Raw genomic sequence first — 24,454 nt, 5'->3', positions numbered from 1 at the left:
TCTCTGTACAACAACAAGGGCTCTTCCCTGTTCAAGGTCTCGAGCATAGGCAGGAAGGACAGGGGTAGGGGGAGGAAGAGAGGAGGAGGGCGGAGGAAGGGAAGGAGGGGGCAGATCTGCTACTCCGGCGGCGGCGGCGAGTTGAGGCCGGCCAGGAGCAGGTGCGGGCTAGCGGCGAGTGGAGGACCAGCCAGGCGCAGGGGCGGGTCCGCGGCGAGGTAGACACCTTCAACAGGGCGGCGGAGAGATTGAAGAAGGAAGGGGACCGGCGGCGAGGTAGCTAGCGGGCGGTCCTGGCGGCTAGGTCAGGAGGGCTCATGCGAGGGGAGGGGGGAGGGGGTCGCGGGAGGGCAAGGGAGGGATGGTCATTCGAGGAAAGTGGGTCGGGGGGAGAATTCTCTCCTATGCAGTCTCAGCCTCGCTTGACCCGACAGGTCTGTGTGGGATGCTTCGACTCAGTTATGCCGAGGCTCTTTTTTGCATCGGTTGGACTATGCTCAAGTGAGCCCATACACTCTACCAAACACGCGAAAGTGGGTCGGTCAGGGAACTTTTTGGCCTATACACTCTCCATGCATGCTATCAAACACACCCTAAGTGGCGCCTTAAGCGCCACTTGGAGGAACGACGCACACTGAAACCCAGCGCTGGGTTGGCCCATATAAGGTGAGTGCTAGGTTCCCCCATGGTCGCTCGTGCATAGTTGAACTTTTTTAAAAAGAAAAAAAGAGAAAAAACCGCAAAAAAATCCATGAATTCAAAAATATTAATGGATTTTGAAAAAATGTTCATAAACTTCAAAAAAATTCACGAATTTGAAAAAAATCATCAATTAGAAAAAAATTCATTGAATTTTCAATAAGATCGTCGAATTTGAAAAAAGTTCATCAACTTTGGAAAAAGGGCATAGAATTTGAAAAAAGGTTCATATAACTGAAAAATAGTTCACGATTTTTTTAAAAATTCATCAAATTTTTAAAAAGTTCATTGATGTGAATAAAAGTTCATGAAATTTTTAAAAAGCACCAATTTGGAAAAAGTTCATCGATTTTCAAAAACATTCGCAAAATTTAAAAATTGAGAAAAAAATAAATAAAAAAGATAAAATAAAAGGAAAAGAAAGAAGAACAAAGGAATAGAAAGGTTGTAACTAATCACATCGGTGTGATTGTTTAGTTGGCTACCGCCTCTTTTTTTGCAGCAGTTTATAACAGAAATAGGAAGAGGATATGGGCCGGCCCAGCGCGACGCGGGAAAGAAACAGGGATCTTAAGCGCCATTTAGGGAGAGCAACTAGTTAGCGAGCGCTCTTTCAGAAGTCTCGCAACGATCACTTGCAGGTGGGCTGAGAGCACGTCACTTGACGCGCTCTCAGCCGTCGTCACGTGTCATGCTCTGAGCGCTCTCTTCGAATTTTTTTTTTTGCACGCGTTTTTGGCTTTTTAATTTGTTTTATTTTTGGTTTTCCACCGGTCTTCCTTAGCTTTTGGACAAAAAAAGATTCAGAGAATTTTTTTTGCGCGAAAACAAGTTTTTGTTCTTTTGTGAGAGGTACGGTTTTGCTTTTGCGAGAGGCATGGTCTTGCCTCTTTCGGAAAGATAAAAACCCGTGCTCCCGGTTCTATTTTTTTCATGAAAAAAGTTTGTCAAAACCTATCAACATGGAATCTAGTTCTGAAGATCCCGACGCGGGGAATCCAACGGTGAAAATGATTCGAGATTTGAATACACGGTTTAAAAGATAATATATTTTGAATATATGGATCTACGAAAAAAGAAAAAACTCACAGACTGCACCATTTGTCACAATCTAAGAAGATGAGAATGATCTTGAGGACCTTCTAGATTAGTGATTTCGTCGTTTAGGAATTGCCTTGTACGTATGGGCCTCCAACGAAGCCGCCGATTCCAACGCTCGCCTGGGCCTCAACATATGGCCCAACGGCACCGCACATCCAGAAGCGAGCGAGCGAGCAGGAACCTGCCCGGAGTCCTTCCCCACGGAGTTCCCCCGCCGCCTCTTCGTCTTCGTCTTCGATTCCCACTTTCCCGTCCCCGTCTCCCCCACCCCCCACCCCCCACCACCACACACGCACACACTGGAATCCTCCTAAATCGCCAGTCTTCGCACCTGCCGGCGGAACCCTAGGTCCGGAGCTACTGCCAGATCAGGACGGCTGAATCGGCGGCTCCTTCCCTGGCGCCGCGCTTCGGAGGCTTGCGCCGCTCGGCGCGTCCCCCGCCAGCATCTTTCCTCCGTCTACACCTTCAGGATTTGCGCCGCGCCGGCCCGAGGGCTTTGGAGGCTTTGGAGGATTTTGACCTTGGTAGCACTAGTCTCTCTCTCTGATCTTGGCCCTTCTGCCGTTGATGCCCCGATGCTGTTGGTGCCGTCTTTGTGCAATGCAATTCATTCACCAGCACAATTGATTCTGATTCATGCGCCAACTACTATTCTACTATGCAATTAGTATTTGCTGTTAGATGTCAATGGACCATCAAAACTTCAGAATTTTCTTCTTATAAGCTGCTAACTCTTCAATCCTTGCTAGATAGTCTGTCATGCTTTCAATTTTCAATGTAAATAGGCACTATTTCATAGTTCACGGACCCCATGTTTAATACTAGTCCATTGCAAGAATTTACAATATTCAAGGAGGTGTCCAGGCTCAATAGTGGTCTGTATTTCATAACCATAGGTTTATGCTACCTCTGATGAATTCCTAATAAAATGTTATTTCTGTTGCAACTTCACACTTTTCAGGAGTCCGATATGCTTGGTCAATTTTAGTGCAGCTGCCCCCTGTTAATTCCATTTTCAGGAGTCCGATATCCAGGTCAGCATTGTGGCTTCCTCCACACTAAACTTATGGAACCGTCCACCACAATTTTTCCTTTGTGACCTATATATATACTCGGCTTCAGTGACAGTCTTGCTGATCTTAGGCAATCAACATTCTCTCCGCTTACTTATCAGATGGGCGTTGCTTTGATGATTTAATCTGATATAAAGATGACACACTAGTACGTAGATGTACACAGAAAAATTCCAGCTAGTTTGTACATGACTGGATCCTCTGTGCAAAAATTGATGATACATAGTTGGTAGGAAAATCTGTGAGGGGCTAAAACTGCAGTCTTCCCTTACCGCCCAATGCAAGTTCTCGAATTAATTCTGGATTATTATTGTAGCCTTTAGGTTAAGTTTTTATTTGGTAAGCATAGCACCTAATTTACGATGAAGTGCATCCATCATGCAAATTGTTTGACTGTTAATACAGAGCAAACATATCAGAATAGGTGATATTCGAGTCTATTGGAAGTTGCTCCAATTAAGTTAAGATCAACTAAGTTACTAGGGATCTGGATGCCCTGCAAGATATACAAATCTATCTTTGAAGCAAGTGAGATCTAGATGTGCATCCTTCTATTCAAGGATTCCTGTCTGGTCATAATATATTGTGGTTTAAATGTGGGGTTTAAGTGCACAACTGAACTTTAGCTTCAAACAAAACAATGGTGTGTTGGTCTGTACAGCCGGACATTTTTGTTGCATTCCATGCTTTTCGATCAATGATTTTGACGTGTTCTTCCAGCATGTTTACTGTTTTTGTTGTTGTACCGTTTATACATATATTGATGGTCAGTTATGATATGGTTGTCTGTTTGCATAATGGTCAGTTATTTAATGGAGGTCTCTTAATGATGTACTAGGGCGTAATGTCATTGTAGTCAAAGAGCTGCTATTCTTTGTGCACGTGTTGGATGGAATCGGTAGAAGCCATTCTTTAATGTGTGGTTATTCTTAATTACATCTTCCTTATTTCACATCACGAAAAGTGTTAAGTCCCTCTTTTGTCCACATGAACTGCCCTGCTTTGCCACATAGAAGGCATCGAGCACTCTATGCAAGCATTCAATCTCGCCGCTCTACCAACTTCGCCTGAACACCGACTGCCAATGCTCCATATACCGTCATACAATCTTGCCATTCTACCTCCTTCGCCGGAACACCGACCGCCGCTCCATCTGAGGTATGCTGGATCACATGCCAAGCTAAATGCGTCTCCATTGTTTTTGAAAAAGACATGATGTTTAGCTTCCATTGTTATTACCTTGCCATGTACGTACAGTCTGCAAAGTTTGCAAACAAAAAGTGAAACCTATAATGATGAGTGATGACTACGGTATTATATCTATTTAATTGCCAGGATTAAATCTTCATGATTGCAAACCTTAGACGTGTAGTATGCAAGTTTAGAGACTAGAGAGGGACATATCAAGTTTACTATGAACTCAAACAGGACAGGTTTGACAAACAACACACTTCAGGCTCTTTATTTGATTATTATTATTTTAGGGAGCAAAGATGCACACCTGCCTTTCTTGCACTGTGCTGAGAGTATATAATTTCATTCTGATTAGCTTGTTGGTTGGTAAGCTATACTGCTACTAAGTTGCCATTGCCTTGTCTGATCTGATACTTGTTAGTTGTCAAGCTGTAGTTCTAGATTGCAGCCCTAATATGATGTCGATTATATCTAAAATCAGTGTACACTGTGTTTCTGTAGTTATGCTAATTGGACCGAGTATATTTTTACATGGCCTTATACTATGCTTTTTTGGGTAGGCTGTTTTCAACTGGACTACAAATCAGTGTTATTTTCATGCATGAAAAAGCACTCGACTTTATTACTTTTTTTTTCAAAAAGGAGGATTACCCCCGGCCTCTGCATCGAGCGATGCACACAGCCATGCTCGACCTTATTACTAACTAACATGTAAACATTTGTGCTGCCTTCCTATTCTGATCATGGATTTTAAGCATACTGCTAACAAAATATTGGCGAGTGTGGCAGGTTTTACCTAATTCAAAAGATGGCCAATACTTAATTTCTAGCTTTCACGTTGCCATGTATATCCCATCTAAATTTCTGAAGTTTATGGACATTACAACTAAATTTAGCTGCTGCAAGCGAAACACAATTGGGTTGCTGTTGGATTGAAAACAATAGGTTATTTGGTTTTTGTGCAGCGGGAGGGGAGGAATTATATATGGTACAGGCCAACCTGCTCATTTTATGTTATTTATTGGATGACATAATGTATTTTTATCTATTCGGTTGTCAAATGGTTCTGTATCAGCAGATCCCTCTGGGTTCTGCAGGTGTATTGTTGATACATGTGAGTTTGGATGATTTAGTTAGATGATGTATTTGTGGGGTCTGGTGCTCATTATAATTGTGTGCCGCTAACAAGGATTAAAGAGAAATTCTCATGCGTTGTGATTAATGTGTATGACCCTACTCAGCTGGAGCTTAACAGTTAGTGTTTTTGTGGTACTTATCTTGCTTGCAGTATGGTTTATATGGCTTCTTTGTTAAACGTACAAGGAATGCTTATTGTGATATGTCTTAGCAATTTTATAAGCTGACCTCCTTGATTCAGTTTAACAACAATGGTAGATATAGTGGCGAAGTTCCATTATTGTATATAGCATCAGGATTTTTACAAGAACTTAACATCTCTTTGCTTTACATTTCAGTTACAAATTGAATTCAACATGCCAGTTGAGGAAGCTGCTGAGCTAGCATGGCAGGCTATTTTATCATGCAACATTCCTTAACGGAGCTAGTGATGGTATGCATTCTGTTTCTTAGCATCTATCATGATATTTGTTTTGTTCACTCGATAAGCACGATACAACATGCATGCATATTTGTTAAACACCTTATCATTATATCTTCCTTTTGAAATAGCAAACATAACTATTTGAGTTGCAATTACTTTTTTTTTTAAGTTTGGCAAAGTTCATAGATTTTTTGTATTTTTCATCACGCAATGCGCACCCCTAGCTTGGTATAGAGATTAGGATGGTGTAAATTAAGCCACACCTCTCTGTTTACAAACGAACAATGTTGTAGAGTATAGACATGGGTCTTGACATCTAGGCAAACCTCCCTATGATTTCTAAAACAATATAAAGCATTATGGTGAATAGGCGTAGAGAACTGAGTGTGAACCATGACAGCAAAAGGCTTATAGATAAGACATCACTACGAGAAAAAATAGAGTATTTCCAGGTGTGCCAAGAGAAATCACTGGCGGAGGCAAAGGGAGATGGACCCATGAGATCAGAGTAAACAAGGTCGAAAGGACACTTAGACACCGTCTTGCTATGACTAGGTAACTGGACCACAGATTAGAGACATTGTCGGAGACGGATCCAAGAAGACCACATTGAACTAAGGATGAGAGATCACAAGTACCCACGGCGATGATGCCACTGCGGAAAATAGCCGATACACAAGGCAACAGAGGCAGAGACTGGCGGCGGTGGTGGCAGAGGGACTTAATCCAGCATCCCACGTGCCTGTGCACTCTCCGTACCCCGCCGATTCGGCTTGGTGTTCTTCTCCTGCTTGCGGGTTGTGTGCCACCACACTTGATTAAGCACCCTAGGTTCTCCTACTGTGCGCCCTTGGCCTCGACTTTAAGTAGCGCCTGTCGTCGGCTCGCCCCGTTCATAATTCGTGTATGCGTTGACTGTCCAGCTCCTGGTCACATTGGTCGTGCTCGATTGTGCGGTTATGGTGTCGCACAATAAGGGTACATGGATGTGGGATTTAGACATTGCTCATAAAAACCTGCAGCAAGGCAAAGGGTTCCTATGCAGACTCGCAGGGAGCAGAGGTGGTCACAACTGTGGACGTTGGCTCCATAGGAGTCTCAACAATGCGCTCATCAGTAAGCACAACATGAGCAAGAAGATCCTGGATATACTTCTCCAGGAAATACGGAACAATCTCAAGGAAGTAGCGAAGAGGACCAAGATAAACATTGCAAACTTCACTATGATGAGCCTTCACAAAGGTAATGTACTTAAGAGTCGTCGCCGGTGATGACCGACATGTAGAAGAAGTGTTTGTCACGAGTTGAATGGTGGACCAGAAGTTCAGGATCATGATCACTCACCAAAAACCAGTCGCAATCACCGTTGAGACATCGCTCAAACCAGGCATGGGGGTTTGCTTAGGGCCATATAGATAGCGACGAAGACGACAAACCATGCCATCAGGAAGAGAACCCAGGTGGTGGCTACATGTTGGCATTCTTGACATCAAGATGAGAGACAAACTAGCAACGAATAGAAGCCACATTAAGAAGTGTGCCAAGAGTGGTCGTGTGGGCCATATATATATAGGAGAAAACGTCTTATCGTAGTCATGACCATGTTCTCACCACTAAACGAGTTGTGTAACGCTTGAGAGTATCATCAGTCTTAACCTTGTAAACCTACTTACAAGTGATGAGATGAGCACGGGGAAGAAGGGAAATGATATTCCATGTGTCGAGCGGGCAAGAACATCAATCTTCGATGCCATCACATCCAGCCATTTGGGACGAACAAGCTCATGATAAGAAGTCGTCTCGGGAAGAGCTGCACAGTAACCATAGCAGTCAATGGGCAAAAGCGAGGCAGAAGCGGGCGAGCTTGAAAGCCATCAGTAGGCTAGGTTGGAATAGAGATTACGATGGTGTAAATTAAGCCACACCTTTCTCTTTACAGACTTACAGTGTTGTAGAGTATCAAAGGTGTTGTAGAGTATGGACATGGCTCTTGACATATCTAGGCAAACCTCCCTACAATTTCTAAAACAATATAAAGCATTATGGTGAATAGGCGTAGAGAAGAGAACTGAGTGGGAACCATGACAGCAAAAGGCTTATAGATAAGACCTCACTACGAGAAGAAATAAAGTATATCCAGGTGTGTCGAGAGAAGTCACTAGCAGAGGCAAAGGGAGATGGACCCCTGAGATCAGAGTAAACAAAGTCGAAAGGACGCTGAGACACTGTCTCGCTATGACTAGGTATCTGGACCATGGATTAGAGACATCGTCGGAGACGAATCCAAGAAGACCACATTGAACTAAGGATCAGCGATCACAAGCGACCCAATGCGATGATGCCACTACTGAAAATAGTTGGTACACAAGGCAACAGAGGCAAAGACTGGCGCTGGCGTCAAAGGGACTTGATCCAGCATCCCTCGTGCATGTGCTCAAGCGTGCGGTTATGGTGTCGCACAACAAGGGAACACGGGATGTGGGATTGAGACAGTGCTCATAGAACTCGTAGCAAGGTAAAGGTTCCTATGCAGACTCGCAGGGAGCGGAGGAGTCTCAACAATGCGCTTATCACTAAGAGCAACATGAGCAAGAAGATCCTGGATATACTTCTCCAAGAATTACGGAACAATCTCAATGAGGTAGCAAAGAGGACCAAGATCAAACATACAAAATTCATTATGACGAGCCTTCACAAATGTAATGTTCTTAAGAGTCGTCGTCGGTGATGATCGACATGTAGAAGAAGTGTTCGACCATGAGTTGAATGGTGGACCGAAAGTGCAGGATCATAAGCACTCGCCAAAAATCAGTCGCAATCACCACTGAGACAAAGCGCTCAAAAGCACGAGGGTTTGCATAGGGCCATATAGACAACGATGAAGACGACAAACCATGCCATTAGGAAGAGAGCCCAGGTGGTGGCTACATGTTGGCATTCTTGACATCAAGCTGAGACAGACTAGCGACGAATAGTAGCCACATTGAGATGTGTGCGAAGAGTGGTCGTGTGGGCCATATATATATATATATATATATATATATATATATATATATATATATATATATAGGAGAAGACGTCTCGTCGTAGTCATGACCATGTTATCATCACTAAACGAGCTGTGTAACGCTCGAGAGTATCGTCAGTCTTAACCTTGTAAACCCACTTACAAGTGCTGAGATGAGCACGGGGAAGAAGGGAAATGAGATTCCATGCGTGAGTGGGCAAGAGCATCAATCTTCGATGCCATCACATCCAGCCATTTGGGATGAACAACCTCACGATAAGTCGTCTCGGGAAGAGCCGCACAGTAACCATAGCAGTAAATAGGCACAAGCGAGGCAGAAGCGGGCAAGCTCGAAAGCAATAAGTACGCTAGCTTTGATTAGAGATTACGATGGTGTAAATTAATCCACACCTTTTTGCTTACAAACGCATAGTGTTGAGGAATATGGACATGGGTCTTGACAGCTAGGCAAACCTCCCTACGATTTCTAAAACAATATAAAGCATTATGGTGAATAGGCGTAGAGAACTGAGTGTGAACCATGACAGCAAAAGGTTTATAGATAATACCTCACTACGAGAAGAAATAAAGTATATCCAGGTGTGTCGAGAGAGGTCACTAGCGGAGGCAAAGGTAGATGGACCCCTGAGATCAGAGTAAACAAGGTCGAAAGGACGTTGAGACACTGTCTCGCTATGACTAGGTACCTGGACCACGGATTAGAGACATCGTCGGAGACAGATCCAAGAAGACCACATTGAACTAAGGATCAGCGATCACAAGCGACCCAAGGCGATGATGCCACTGTTGAAAATAGTTGGTAGACAAGGCAACAGAGGCAGAGACTGGTGCTGGCGGCAAAGGGACTTGATCCAGCATCCCACGTGCATGTGCACTCTCCGTACCCTGCCGATTCGGCTTGGTGTTCTTCTCCTGCTTGCGGGTTGTGTGCCACGCACTTGATTAAGCACCCCAGGTTCTCCTAGTGTGCGCCCTTGGCCTTGACTTTAGGTAGCGCCTGTCGTCGGCTCGTCCCGTTCATAATCCAGGCACGCGTCGACTGTCCTAGCTCCTGCTCACCATTGGTGATGCTCGAGCGTGCGGTTATGATGTCGCACAACAAGAGAAGACGGGATGTGGGATTGAGACAGTGCACATAAAACTCGCAGCAAGGTAAAGGTTCCTATGCCGACTCGCAGGGAGCGGAGGTGCTCACAAATGTGGATGTTGGCTCCATATGAGTCTCAACAATGCGCTTATCACTAAGAGCAACATGAGCAAGAAGATCCTGGATATACTTCTCCAGAAAATACGGAACAATCTCCAGGAAGTAGCGAAGAGGACCAAGATCAAACATACAAAATTCATTATGACGAGCCTTCACAGATGTAATTTTCTTAAGAGTCGTCGCCGGTGATGATCGGCATGTAGAAGTGTTCGACCACGAGTTGAATGGTGGACCAAAAGTGCAGGATCATGAGCACTCGCCAAAAACCGGTCGCAATCGCCACTGAGACAAAGCGCTCAAACCAGGCACGAGGGTTTGCTTAGGGCCATATAGACAAAGACTAAGACGACAAACCATGCCATCAGGAAGAGAACCTAGGTGGTGGCTACATGTTGGCATTCTTGACATCAAGCTGAGAGACAGACTAGCGACGAATAGAAGCCACATTGAGAAGTGCGCGAAGAGTGGTCGTGTGGGCCATATATATATAGGAGAAGACGTCTCGTCGTAGTCATGACCATGTTGTCACCACTAAATGAGTTGTGTAACGCTCGAGAGTATCGTCCGTCTTAACCTTGTAAACCCACTTACAAGTGCTGAGATGAGCACAGGGAAGAAGGGAAATGAGATTCCATGCGTGAGCGGGCAAGAGCATCAATCTTCGATGCCATCGCATCCAGCCATTTGGGATGAACAACCTCACGATAAGTCGTCTCAGGAAGGGCCGCACAGTAACCATAGCAGTAAATAGGCACAAGCGAGGCAGAAGCGGGCGAGCTTGAAAGCCATAAGTACGCTAGCTTTGGTTAGAGATTACGATGGTGTAAATTAATCCACACCTTTTTGCTTACAAACGCATAGTGTTGAGGAATATGGACATGGGTCTTGACAGCTAGGCAAACCTCCCTACGATTTCTAAAACAATATAAAGCATTATGGTGAATAGGCGTAGAGAACTGAGTGTGAACCATGACAGCAAAAGGTTTATAGATAATACCTCACTACGAGAAGAAATAAAGTATATCCAGGTGTGTCGAGAGAGGTCACTAGCGGAGGCAAAGGTAGATGGACCCCTGAGATCAGAGTAAACAAGGTCGAAAGGACGTTGAGACACTGTCTCGCTATGACTAGGTACCTGGACCACGGATTAGAGACATCGTCGGAGACAGATCCAAGAAGACCACATTGAACTAAGGATCAGCGATCACAAGCGACCCAAGGCGATGATGCCACTGTTGAAAATAGTTGGTAGACAAGGAAACAGAGGCAGAGACTGGCGCTGGCGGCAAAGGGACTTGATCCAGCATCCCACGTGCATGTGCACTCTCCGTACCCTGCCGATTCGGCTTGGTGTTCTTCTCCTGCTTGCGGGTTGTGTGCCACGCACTTGATTAAGCACCCCAGGTTCTCCTAGTGTGCGCCCTTGGCCTTGACTTTAGGTAGCGCCTGTCGTCGGCTCGTCCCGTTCATAATCCAGGCACGCGTCGACTGTCCTAGCTCCTGCTCACCATTGGTGATGCTCGAGCGTGCGGTTATGATGTCGCACAACAAGAGAAGACGGGATGTGGGATTGAGACAGTGCACATAAAACTCGCAGCAAGGTAAAGGTTCCTATGCCAACTCGCAGGGAGCGGAGGTGCTCACAAATGTGGATGTTGGCTCCATAGGAGTCTCAACAATGCGCTTATCACTAAGAGCAACATGAGCAAGAAGATCCTGGATATACTTCTCCAGAAAATACGGAACAATCTCCAGGAAGTAGCGAAGAGGACCAAGATCAAACATACAAAATTCTTTATGACGAGCCTTCACATATGTAATTTTCTTAAGAGTCGTCGCCGGTGATGATCGGCATGTAGAAGAAGTGTTCGACCACGAGTTGAATGGTGGACCAAAAGTGCAGGATCATGAGCACTCGCCAAAAACCAGTCGCAATCGCCACTGAGACAAAGCGCTCAAACCAGGCACGAGGGTTTGCTTAGGGCCATATAGACAAAGACGAAGACGACAAACCATGCCATCAGGAAGAGAACCTAGGTGGTGGCTACATGTTGGCATTCTTGACATCAAGCTGAGAGACAGACTAGCGACGAATAGAAGCCACATTGAGAAGTGCGCGAAGAGTGGTCGTGTGGGCCATATATATATAGGAGAAGACGTCTCGTCGTAGTCATGACCATGTTGTCACCACTAAATGAGTTGTGTAACGCTCGAGAGTATCGTCCGTCTTAACCTTGTAAACCCACTTACAAGTGCTGAGATGAGCACAGGGAAGAAGGGAAATGAGATTCCATGCGTGAGCGGGTAAGAGCATCAATCTTCGATGCCATCGCATCCAGCCATTTGGGATGAACAACCTCACGATAAGTCGTCTCAGGAAGGGCCGCACAGTAACCATAGCAGTAAATAGGCACAAGCGAGGCAGAAGCAGGCGAGCTTGAAAGCCATAAGTACGCTAGCTTTGGTTAGAGATTACGATGGTGTAAATTAATCCACACCTTTTTGCTTACAAACGCATAGTGTTGAGGAATATGGACATGGGTCTTGACAGCTAGGCAAACCTCCCTACGATTTCTAAAACAATATAAAGCATTATGGTGAATAGGCGTAGAGAACTGAGTGTGAACCATGACAGCAAAAGGTTTATAGATAATACCTCACTACGAGAAGAAATAAAGTATATCCAGGTGTGTCGAGAGAGGTCACTAGCGGAGGCAAAGGTAGATGGACCCCTGAGATCAGAGTAAACAAGGTCGAAAGGACGTTGAGACACTGTCTCGCTATGACTAGGTACCTGGACCACGGATTAGAGACATCGTCGGAGACAGATCCAAGAAGACCACATTGAACTAAGGATCAGCGATCACAAGCGACCCAAGGCGATGATGCCACTGTTGAAAATAGTTGGTAGACAAGGCAACAGAGGCAGAGACTGGCGCTGGCGGCAAAGGGACTTGATCCAGCATCCCACGTGCATGTGCACTCTCCGTACCCTGCCGATTCGGCTTGGTGTTCTTCTCCTGCTTGCGGGTTGTGTGCCACGCACTTGATTAAGCACCCCAGGTTCTCCTAGTGTGCGCCCTTGGCCTTGACTTTAGGTAGCGCCTGTCGTCGACTCGTCCCGTTCATAATCCAGGCACGCGTCGACTGTCCTAGCTCCTGCTCACCATTGGTGATGCTCGAGCGTGCGGTTATGATGTCGCACAACAAGAGAAGACGGGATGTGGGATTGAGACAGTGCACATAAAACTCGCAGCAAGGTAAAGGTTCCTATGCCGACTCGCAGGGAGCGGAGGTGCTCACAAATGTGGATGTTGGCTCCATAGGAGTCTCAACAATGCGCTTATCACTAAGAGCAACATGAGCAAGAAGATCCTGGATATACTTCTCCAGAAAATACGGAACAATCTCCAGGAAGTAGCGAAGAGGACCAAGATCAAACATACAAAATTCATTATGACGAGCCTTCACAGATGTAATTTTCTTAAGAGTCGTCGCCGGTGATGATCGGCATGTAGAAGAAGTGTTCGACCACGAGTTGAATGGTGGACCAAAAGTGCAGGATCATGAGCACTCGCCAAAAACCAGTCGCAATCGCCACTGAGACAAAGCGCTCAAACCAGGCACGAGGGTTTGCTTAGGGCCATATAGACAAAGACGAAGACGACAAACCATGCCATCAGGAAGAGAACCTAGGTGGTGGCTACATGTTGGCATTCTTGACATCAAGCTGAGAGACAGACTAGCGACGAATAGAAGCCACATTGAGAAGTGCGCGAAGAGTGGTCGTGTGGGCCATATATATATAGGAGAAGACGTCTCGTCGTAGTCATGACCATGTTGTCACCACTAAATGAGTTGTGTAACGCTCGAGAGTATCGTCCGTCTTAACCTTGTAAACCCACTTACAAGTGATGAGATGAGCACAGGGAAGAAGGGAAATGAGATTCCATGCGTGAGCGGGCAAGAGCATCAATCTTCGATGCCATCGCATCCAGCCATTTGGGATGAACAACCTCACGATAAGTCGTCTCAGGAAGGGCCGCACAGTAACCATAGCAGTAAATAGGCACAAGCGAGGCAGAAGCGGGCGAGCTTGAAAGCCATAAGTACGCTAGCTTTGGTTAGAGATTACGATGGTGTAAATTAATCCACACCTTTCTGCTTACAAACGCATAGTGTTGAGGAATATGGACATGGGTCTTGACAGCTAGGCAAACCTCCCTACGATTTCTAAAACAATATAAAGCATTATGGTGAATAGGCGTAGAGAACTGAGTGTGAACCATGACAGCAAAAGGTTTATAGATAATACCTCACTACGAGAAGAAATAAAGTATATCCAGGTGTGTCGAGAGAGGTCACTAGCGGAGGCAAAGGTAGATGGACCCCTGAGATCAGAGTAAACAAGGTCGAAAGGACGTTGAGACACTGTCTCGCTATGACTAGGTACCTGGACCACGGATTAGAGACATCGTCGGAGACAGATCCAAGAAGACCACATTGAACTAAGGATCAGCGATCACAAGCGACCCAAGGCGATGATGCCACTGTTGAAAATAGTTGGTAGACAAGGAAACAGAGGCAGAGACTGGCGCTGGCGGCAAAGGGACTTGATCCAGCATCCCACGTGCATGTGCACTCTCCGTACCCTGCCGATTCGGCTTGGTGTTCTTCTCCTGCTTGCGGGTTGTGTGCCACGCACTTGATTAAGCACCCCAGGTTCTCCTACTGTGCGCCCTTGGCCTTGACTTTAGGTAGCGCCTGTCGTCGGCTCGTCCCGTTCATAATCCAGGCACGCGTCGACTGTCCTAGCTCTTGCTCACCATTGGTGATGCTCAAGCGTGCGGTTATGATGTCGCACAACAAGAGAAGACGGGATGTGGGATTGAGACAGTGCACATAAAACTCGCAGCAAAGTAAAGGTTCCTATGCCGACTCGCAGGGAGCGGAGGTGCTCACAAATGTGGATGTTGGCTCCATAGGAGTCTCAACAATGCGCTTATCACTAAGAGCAACATGAGCAAGAAGATCCTGGATATACTTCTCCAGGAAATACGGAACAATCTCCAGGAAGTAGCGAAGAGGACCAAGATCAAACATACAAAATTCATTATGACGAGCCTTCACAGATGTAATTTTCTTAAGAGTCGTCGCCGGTGATGATCGACATGTACAAGAAGTGTTCGACCACGAGTTGAATGGTGGACCGAAAGTGCAGGATCATGAGCACTCGCCAAAAACCAGCCGCAATCGCCACTGAGACAAAGCGCTCAAACCAGGCACGAGGGTTTGCTTAGGGCCATATAGACAAAGACGAAGACGACAAACCATGCCATCAGGAAGAGAACCCAGGTGGTGGCTACATGTTGGCATTCTTGACATCAAGCTGAGAGACAGACTAGCGACGAATAGAAGCCACATTGAGAAGTGCGCGAAGAGTGGTCATGTGGGCCATATATATATATAGGAGAAGACGTCTCGTCGTAGTCATGACCATGTTGTCACCACTAAATGAGTTGTGTAACGCTCGAGAGTATCGTCAGTCTTAACCTTGTAAACCCACTTACAAGTGCTGAGATGAGCACAGGGAAGAAGGGAAATGAGATTCCATGCGTGAGCGGGCAAGAGCATCAATCTTCGATGCCATCGCATCCAGCCATTTGGGATGAACAACCTCACGATAAGTCGTCTCAGGAAGGGCCGCACAGTAACCATAGCAGTAAATAGGCACAAGCGAGGCAGAAGCGGGCGAGCTTGAAAGCCATAAGTACGCTAGCTTTGGTTAGAGATTACGATGGTGTAAATTAATCCACACCTTTCTGCTTACAAACGCATAGTGTTGAGGAATATGGACATGGGTCTTGACATCTAGGCAAACCTCCCTACGATTTCGAAAACAATATAAAGCATTGTGGTGAATAGGCGTAGAGAACTGAGTGTGAACCATGACAGCAAAAGGCTTATAGATGAGACCTCACTACGAGAAGAAATAAAATATATCCAGGTGTGTCGAGAAAGGTCACTAGCAGAGGCAAAGGGAGATGGACCCCTGAGATCAGAGTAAACAAGGTCGAAAGGACGCTGAGACACTGTCTCGCTATGACTAGGTACCTGGACCACGGATTAGAGACATCGTCGGAGATGGATCCAAGAAGACCACGTTGAACTAAGGATCAGCGATCACAAGCGACCCAAGGCGATGATGCCACTGCTGAAAATAGTTGGTAGACATGGCAACAGAGGCAGAGACTGGCGCCGGCGGCAAAGGGACTTGATCCAGCATCCCACGTGCATGTGCACTCTTCGTACCCTGCCGATTCGGCTTGGTGTTCTTGTCCTGCTTGCGGGTTGTGTGCCACGCACTTGATTAAGCACCCCAGGTTCTCCTACTGTGCGCCCTTGGCCTTGACTTTAGGTAGCGCCTGTCGTCGGCTCGTCCCGTTCATAATCCAAGCACGCGTCGACTGTCCTAGCTCCTGCTCACCATTGGTGATGCTCGAGCGTGCGGTTATGGTGTCGCACAAGAAGGGAACACGGGATGTGGGATTGAGACAGTGCTCATAAAACTCGTTGCAAGGTAAAGGTTCCTATGCAGACTCGCAGGGAGCGGAGGTGCTCACAAATGTGGATGTTGGCTCCATGGGAGTCTCAACAATGCGCTTATCACTAAGAGCAACATGAGCAAGAAGATCTTGGATATACTTCTCCAGGAAATACGGAACAATCTCAAGGTAGTAGCAAGGAGGACCAAGATCAAACATACAAAATTCATTATGACGAGCCTTCACAAATGTAATTTTCTTAAGAGTCGTCGCCGGTGATGATCGACATGTACAAGAAGTGTTCGACCACGAGTTGAATGGTGGACCGAAAGTGCAGGATCATGAGCACTCGCCAAAAACCAGCCGCAATCGCCACTGAGACAAAGCGCTCAAACCAGGCACGAGGGTTTGCTTAGGGCCATATAGACAAAGACGAAGACGACAAACCATGCCATCAGGAAGAGAACCCAGGTGGTGGCTACATGTTGGCATTCTTGACATCAAGCTGAGAGACAGACTAGCGACGAATAGAAGCCACATTGAGAAGTGCGCGAAGAGTGGTCATGTGGGCCATATATATATATAGGAGAAGACGTCTCGTCGTAGTCATGACCATGTTGTCACCACTAAATGAGTTGTGTAACGCTCGAGAGTATCGTCAGTCTTAACCTTGTAAACCCACTTACAAGTGATGAGATGAGCACAGGGAAGAAGGGAAATGAGATTCCATGCGTGAGCGGGCAAGAGCATCAATCTTCGGTGCCATCGCATCCAGCCATGTGGGATGAACAACCTCACGATAAGTCGTCTCGGGAAGAGCCGCACAGTAACCATAGCAGTAAATAGGCACAAGCGAGGCAGAAGCGGGCGAGCTAGAAAGCCATACGTACGCTAGCTTTGGTTTGAGATTACGATGGTGTAAACTAATCCACACCTTTTTGCTTACAAACGCATAGTGTTGAGGAATATGGACATGGGTCTTGACATCTAGGCAAACCTCCCTACGATTTCGAAAACAATATAAAGCATTGTGGTGAATAGGCGTAGAGAACTGAGTGTGAACCATGACAGCAAAAGGCTTATAGATGAGACCTCACTACGAGAAGAAATAAAATATATCCAGGTGTGTCGAGAGAGGTCACTAGCAGAGGCGAAGGGAGATGGACCTCTGAGATCAGAGTAAACAAGGTCGAAAGGACGTTGAGACACTGTCTCGCTATGACTAGGTACCTGGACCACGGATTAGAGACATCGTCGGAGACGAATCCAAGAAGACCACGTTGAACTAAGGATCAGCGATCACAAGCGACCCAAGGCGATGATGCCACTGCTGAAAATAGTTGGTAGACATGGCAACAGAGGCAGAGACTGGCGCCGGCGGCAAAGGGACTTGATCCAGCATCCCACGTGCATGTGCACTCTTCGTACCCTGCCGATTCGGCTTGGTGTTCTTGTCCTGCTTGCGGGTTGTGTGCCACGCACTTGATTAAGCACCCCAGGTTCTCCTACTGTGCGCCCTTGGCCTTGACTTTAGGTAGCGCCTGTCGTCGGCTCGTCCCGTTCATAATCCAAGCACGCGTCGACTGTCCTAGCTCCTGCTCACCATTGGTGATGCTCGAGCGTGCGGTTATGGTGTCGCACAAGAAGGGAACACGGGATGTGGGATTGAGACAGTGCTCATAAAACTCGTTGCAAGGTAAAGGTTCCTATGCAGACTCGCAGGGAGCGGAGGTGCTCACAAATGTGGATGTTGGCTCCATGGGAGTCTCAACAATGCGCTTATCACTAAGAGCAACATGAGCAAGAAGATCTTGGATATACTTCTCCAGGAAATACGGAACAATCTCAAGGTAGTAGCAAGGAGGACCAAGATCAAACATACAAAATTCATTATGACGAGCCTTCACAAATGTAATGTTCCTAAGAGTCGTCGTCGGTGATGATCGACATGTAGAAGAAGTGTTCGACCACGAGTTGAATGGTGGACCGAAAGTGCAGGATCATAAGCACTCGCCAAAAACCAGCCGTAATCACCACTGAGACAAAGCGCTCAAACCAGGCACGAGGGTTTGCTTAGGGCCATATAGACAACGATGAAGACGACAAACCATGCCATCAGGAAGAGAACCCAGGTGGTGGCTACATGTTGGCATTCTTGACATCAAGCTGAGAGACAGACTAGCGACGAATAGAAGCCACATTGAGAAGTGCGCGAAGAGTGGTCGTGTGGGCCATATATATATAGGAGAAGACGTCTCGTCGTAGTCATGACCATGTTGTCACCACTAAATGAGTTGTGTAACGCTCGAGAGTATCGTCAGTCTTAAGCTTGTAAACCCACTTACAAGTGATGAGATGAGCACAGGGAAGAAGGGAAATGAGATTCCATGCGTGAGCGGGCAAGAGCATCAATCTTCGATGCCATCACATCCAGCCATTTGGGATGAACAACCTCACGATAAGTCGTCTCGGGAAGAGCCGCACAGTAACCATAGCAGTAAATAGGCACAAGCAAGGCAGAAGCGGGCGAGCTCGAAAGCCATACGTACGCTAGCTTTGGTTAGAGATTACGATGGTGTAAACTAATCCACACCTTTTTGCTTACAAACGCATAGTGTTGAGGAATATGGACATGGGTCTTGACATCTAGGCAAACCTCCCTACGATTTGTAAAACAATATAAATCATTGTGGTGAATAGGCGTAGAGAACTGAGTGTGAACCATGACAGCAAAAGGCTTATAGATGAGACCTCACTACGAGAAGAAATAAAATATATCCAGGTGTGTCGACAGAGGTCACTAGCAGAGGCGAAGGGAGATGGACCCCTGAGATCAGAGTAAACAAGGTCGAAAGGACGCTGAGACACTGTCTCGCTATGACTAGGTACCTGGACCACGGATTAGAGACATCGTCGGAGACGAATCCAAGAAGACCACGTTGAACTAAGGATCAGCGATCACAAGCGACCCAAGGCGATGATGCCACTGCTGAAAATAGTTGGTAGACATGGCAACAGAGGCAGAGACTGGCGCCGGCGGCAAAGGGACTTGATCCAGCATCCCACGTGCATGTGCACTCTCCGTACCCTGCCGATTCGGCTTGGTGTTCTTCTCCTGCTTGCGGGTTGTGTGCCACGCACTTGATTAAGCACCCCAGGTTCTCCTACTGTGCGCCCTTGGCCTTGACTTTAGGTAGCGCCTGTCGTCGGCTCGCCCCGTTCATAATCCAGGCACGCGTCGACTGTCCTAGCTCCTGCTCACCATTGGTGATGCTCGAGCGTGCGGTTATGGTGTCGCACAACAAGGGAACACGGGATGTGGGATTGAGACAGTGCTCATAAAACTCGTTGCAAGGTAAAGGTTCCTATGCAGACTCGCAGGGAGCGGAGGTGCTCACAAATGTGGATGTTGGCTCCATGGGAGTCTCAACAATGCGCTTATCACTAAGAGCAACATGAGCAAGAAGATCTTGGATATACTTCTCCAGGAAATACGGAACAATCTCAAGGTAGTAGCAAAGAGGACCAAGATCAAACATACAAAATTCATTATGACGAGCCTTCACAAATGTAATGTTCCTAAGAGTCGTCGTCGGTGATGATCGACATGTAGAAGAAGTGTTCGACCACGAGTTGAATGGTGGACCGAAAGTGCAGGATCATAAGCACTCGCCAAAAACCAGTCGTAATCACCACTGAGACAAAGCGCTCAAACCAGGCACGAGGGTTTGCTTAGGGCCATATAGACAACGATGAAGACGACAAACCATGCCATCAGGAAGAGAACCCAGGTGGTGGCTACATGTTGGCATTCTTGACATCAAGCTGAGAGACAGACTAGCGACGAATAGAAGCCACATTGAGAAGTGCGCGAAGAGTGGTCGTGTGGGCCATATATATATAGGAGAAGACGTCTCGTCGTAGTCATGACCATGTTGTCACCACTAAATGAGTTGTGTAACGCTCGAGAGTATCGTCAGTCTTAAGCTTGTAAACCCACTTACAAGTGATGAGATGAGCACAGGGAAGAAGGGAAATGAGATTCCATGCGTGAGCGGGCAAGAGCATCAATCTTCGATGCCATCACATCCAGCCATTTGGGATGAACAACCTCACGATAAGTCGTCTCGGGAAGAGCCGCACAGTAACCATAGCAGTAAATAGGCACAAGCAAGGCAGAAGCGGGCGAGCTCGAAAGCCATACGTACGCTAGCTTTGGTTAGAGATTACGATGGTGTAAATTAATCCACACCTTTTTGCTTACAAACGCATAGTGTTGAGGAATATGGACATGGGTCTTGACATCTAGGCAAACCTCCCTACGATTTGTAAAACAATATAAATCATTGTGGTGAATAGGCGTAGAGAACTGAGTGTGAACCATGATAGCAAAAGGCTTATAGATGAGACCTCACTACGAGAAGAAATAAAATATATCCAGGTGTGTCGACAGAGGTCACTAGCAGAGGCGAAGGGAGATGGACCCCTGAGATCAGAGTAAACAAGGTTGAAAGGACGCTGAGACACTGTCTCGCTATGACTAGGTACCTGGACCACGGATTAGAGACATCGTCGGAGACGAATCCAAGAAGACCACGTTGAACTAAGGATCAGCGATCACAAGCGACCCAAGGCGATGATGCCACTGCTGAAAATAGTTGGTAGACATGGCAACAGAGGCAGAGACTGGCGCCGGCGGCAAAGGGACTTGATCCAGCATCCCACGTGCATGTGCACTCTCCGTACCCTGCCGATTCGGCTTGGTGTTCTTCTCCTGCTTGCAGGTTGTGTGCCACGCACTTGATTAAGCACCCCAGGTTCTCCTACTGTGCGCCCTTGGCCTTGACTTTAGGTAGCGCCTGTCGTCGGCTCGCCCCGTTCATAATCCAGGCACGCGTCGACTGTCCTAGCTCCTGCTCACCATTGGTGATGCTCGAGCGTGCGGTTATGGTGTCGCACAACAAGGGAACACGGGATGTGGGATTGAGACAGTGCTCATAAAACTCGTTGCAAGGTAAAGGTTCCTATGCAGACTCGCAGGGAGCGGAGGTGCTCACAAATGTGGATGTTGGCTCCATGGGAGTCTCAACAATGCGCTTATCACTAAGAGCAACATGAGCAAGAAGATCTTGGATATACTTCTCCAGGAAATACGGAACAATCTCAAGGTAGTAGCAAAGAGGACCAAGATCAAACATACAAAATTCATTATGACGAGCCTTCACAAATGTAATGTTCCTAAGAGTCGTCGTCGGTGATGATCGACATGTAGAAGAAGTGTTCGACCACGAGTTGAATGGTGGACCGAAAGTGCAGGATCATAAGCACTCGCCAAAAACCAGTCGTAATCACCACTGAGACAAAGCGCTCAAACCAGGCACGAGGGTTTGCTTAGGGCCATATAGACAACGATGAAGACGACAAACCATGCCATCAGGAAGAGAACCCAGGTGGTGGCTACATGTTGGCATTCTTGACATCAAGCTGAGAGACAGACTAGCGACGAATAGAAGCCACATTGAGAAGTGCGCGAAGAGTGGTCGTGTGGGCCATATATATATAGGAGAAGACGTCTCGTCGTAGTCATGACCATGTTGTCACCACTAAATGAGTTGTGTAACGCTCGAGAGTATCGTCAGTCTTAAGCTTGTAAACCCACTTACAAGTGATGAGATGAGCACAGGGAAGAAGGGAAATGAGATTCCATGCGTGAGCGGGCAAGAGCATCAATCTTCGATGCCATCACATCCAGCCATTTGGGATGAACAACCTCACGATAAGTCGTCTCGGGAAGAGCCGCACAGTAACCATAGCAGTAAATAGGCACAAGCAAGGCAGAAGCGGGCGAGCTCGAAAGCCATACGTACGCTAGCTTTGGTTAGAGATTACGATGGTGTAAATTAATCCACACCTTTTTGCTTACAAACGCATAGTGTTGAGGAATATGGACATGGGTCTTGACATCTAGGCAAACCTCCCTACGATTTGTAAAACAATATAAATCATTGTGGTGAATAGGCGTAGAGAACTGAGTGTGAACCATGACAGCAAAAGGCTTATAGATGAGACCTCACTACGAGAAGAAATAAAATATATCCAGGTGTGTCGACAGAGGTCACTAGCAGAGGCGAAGGGAGATGGACCCCTGAGATCAGAGTAAACAAGGTCGAAAGGACGCTGAGACACTGTCTCGCTATGACTAGGTACCTGGACCACGGATTAGAGACATCGTCGGAGACGAATCCAAGAAGACCACGTTGAACTAAGGATCAGCGATCACAAGCGACCCAAGGCGATGATGCCACTGCTGAAAATAGTTGGTAGACATGGCAACAGAGGCAGAGACTGGCGCCGGCGGCAAAGGGACTTGATCCAGCATCCCACGTGCATGTGCACTCTCCGTACCCTGCCGATTCGGCTTGGTGTTCTTCTCCTGCTTGCGGGTTGTGTGCCACGCACTTGATTAAGCACCCCAGGTTCTCCTACTGTGCGCCCTTGGCCTTGACTTTAGGTAGCGCCTGTCGTCGGCTCGCCCCGTTCATAATCCAGGCACGCGTCGACTGTCCTAGCTCCTGCTCACCATTGGTGATGCTCGAGCGTGCGGTTATGGTGTCGCACAACAAGGGAACACGGGATGTGGGATTGAGACAGTGCTCATAAAACTCGTTGCAAGGTAAAGGTTCCTATGCAGACTCGCAGGGAGCGGAGGTGCTCACAAATGTGGATGTTGGCTCCATGGGAGTCTCAACAATGCGCTTATCACTAAGAGCAACATGAGCAAGAAGATCTTGGATATACTTCTCCAGGAAATACGGAACAATCTCAAGGTAGTAGCGAAGAGGACCAAGATCAAACATACAAAATTCATTATGATGAGCCTTCACAAATGTAATGTTCCTAAGAGTCGTCGTCGGTGATGATCGACATGTAGAAGAAGTGTTCGACCACGAGTTGAATGGTGGACCGAAAGTGCAGGATCATGAGCACTCGCCAAAAACCAGTCGTAATCACCACTGAGACAAAGCGCTCAAACCAGGCACGAGGGTTTGCTTAGGGCCATATAGACAACGATGAAGACGACAAACCATGCCATCAGGAAGAGAACCCAGGTGGCGGCTACATGTTGGCATTCTTGACATCAAGCTGAGAGACAGACTAGCGACGAATAGAAGCCACATTGAGAAGTGCGCGAAGAGTGGTCGTGTGGGCCATATATATAGGAGAAGACGTCTCGTCGTAGTCATGACCATGTTGTCACCACTAAATGAGCTGTGTAACGCTCGAGAGTATCGTCAGTCTTAACCTTGTAAACCCACTTACAAGTGATGAGATGAGCACAGGGAAGAAGGGAAATGAGATTCCATGCGTGAGCGGGCAAGATCATCAATCTTGACATCCAGCCATTTGGGATGAACAACCTCACGATAAGTCGTCTCGGGAAGAGCCGCACAATAACCATAGCAGTAAATAGGCACAAGCGAGGCAGAAGCGGGCGAGCTCGAAAGCCATACGTACGCTAGCTTTGGTTAGAGATTACGATGGTGTAAATTAATCTACACCTTTTTGCTTACGAACGCATAGTGTTGTAGAATATGGACATGGGTCTTGACATCTAGGCAAACCTCCCTACGATTTCTAAAACAATATAAAGCATTATGGTGAATAGTCGTAGAGAACTGAGTGTGAACCATGACAGCAAAAGGTTTATATGTAAGACCTCACTACAAGAAGAAATAAAATATATCCAGGTGTGTCGAGAGAGGTCACTAGCAGAGGCGAAGGGAGATGGACCCCTGAGATCAGAGTAAACAAGGTCGAAAGGACGCTGAGACATTGTCTCGCTATGACTAGGTACCTGGACCACGGATTAGAGACATCGTTGGAGACGGATCCACGTTGAACTAAGGATCAACGATCACAAGCGACCCAAGGCGATGATGCCACTGCTGAAAATAGTTGGTAGACATGGCAACAGAGGCAGAGACTGGCGCTGGCGGCAAAGGGACTTGATCCAGCATCCCACGTGCATGTGCACTCTCCGTA

The 24,454-nt window shown here is 46.8% G+C and overlaps 1 long non-coding RNA gene across 1 annotated transcript in view; it reads left to right on the top strand.

The window, feature by feature from the left end:
- Window positions 1–2,074: 2,074 nt before the first annotated feature.
- Window positions 2,075–24,454, top strand: part of LOC119287813 — a 34,201-nt gene continuing 11,821 nt past the window's right edge. The window contains exons 1-4 of the long non-coding RNA XR_005140963.1: window positions 2,075–2,327; window positions 2,765–2,837; window positions 3,893–4,034; window positions 5,546–5,640. This is a non-coding gene — a long non-coding RNA (uncharacterized LOC119287813). The remainder of the gene's footprint in view (window positions 2,328–2,764; window positions 2,838–3,892; window positions 4,035–5,545; window positions 5,641–24,454) is intronic.

The sequence above is a fragment of the Triticum dicoccoides genome, chromosome 4A (genome assembly GCF_002162155.2).
Source record: "Triticum dicoccoides isolate Atlit2015 ecotype Zavitan chromosome 4A, WEW_v2.0, whole genome shotgun sequence".
Classification (NCBI taxonomy): domain Eukaryota; kingdom Viridiplantae; phylum Streptophyta; class Magnoliopsida; order Poales; family Poaceae; genus Triticum; species Triticum dicoccoides.
Note: the sequence above shows the minus strand (reverse complement) of the source record. Positions and strands in the feature narration are given on the sequence as shown.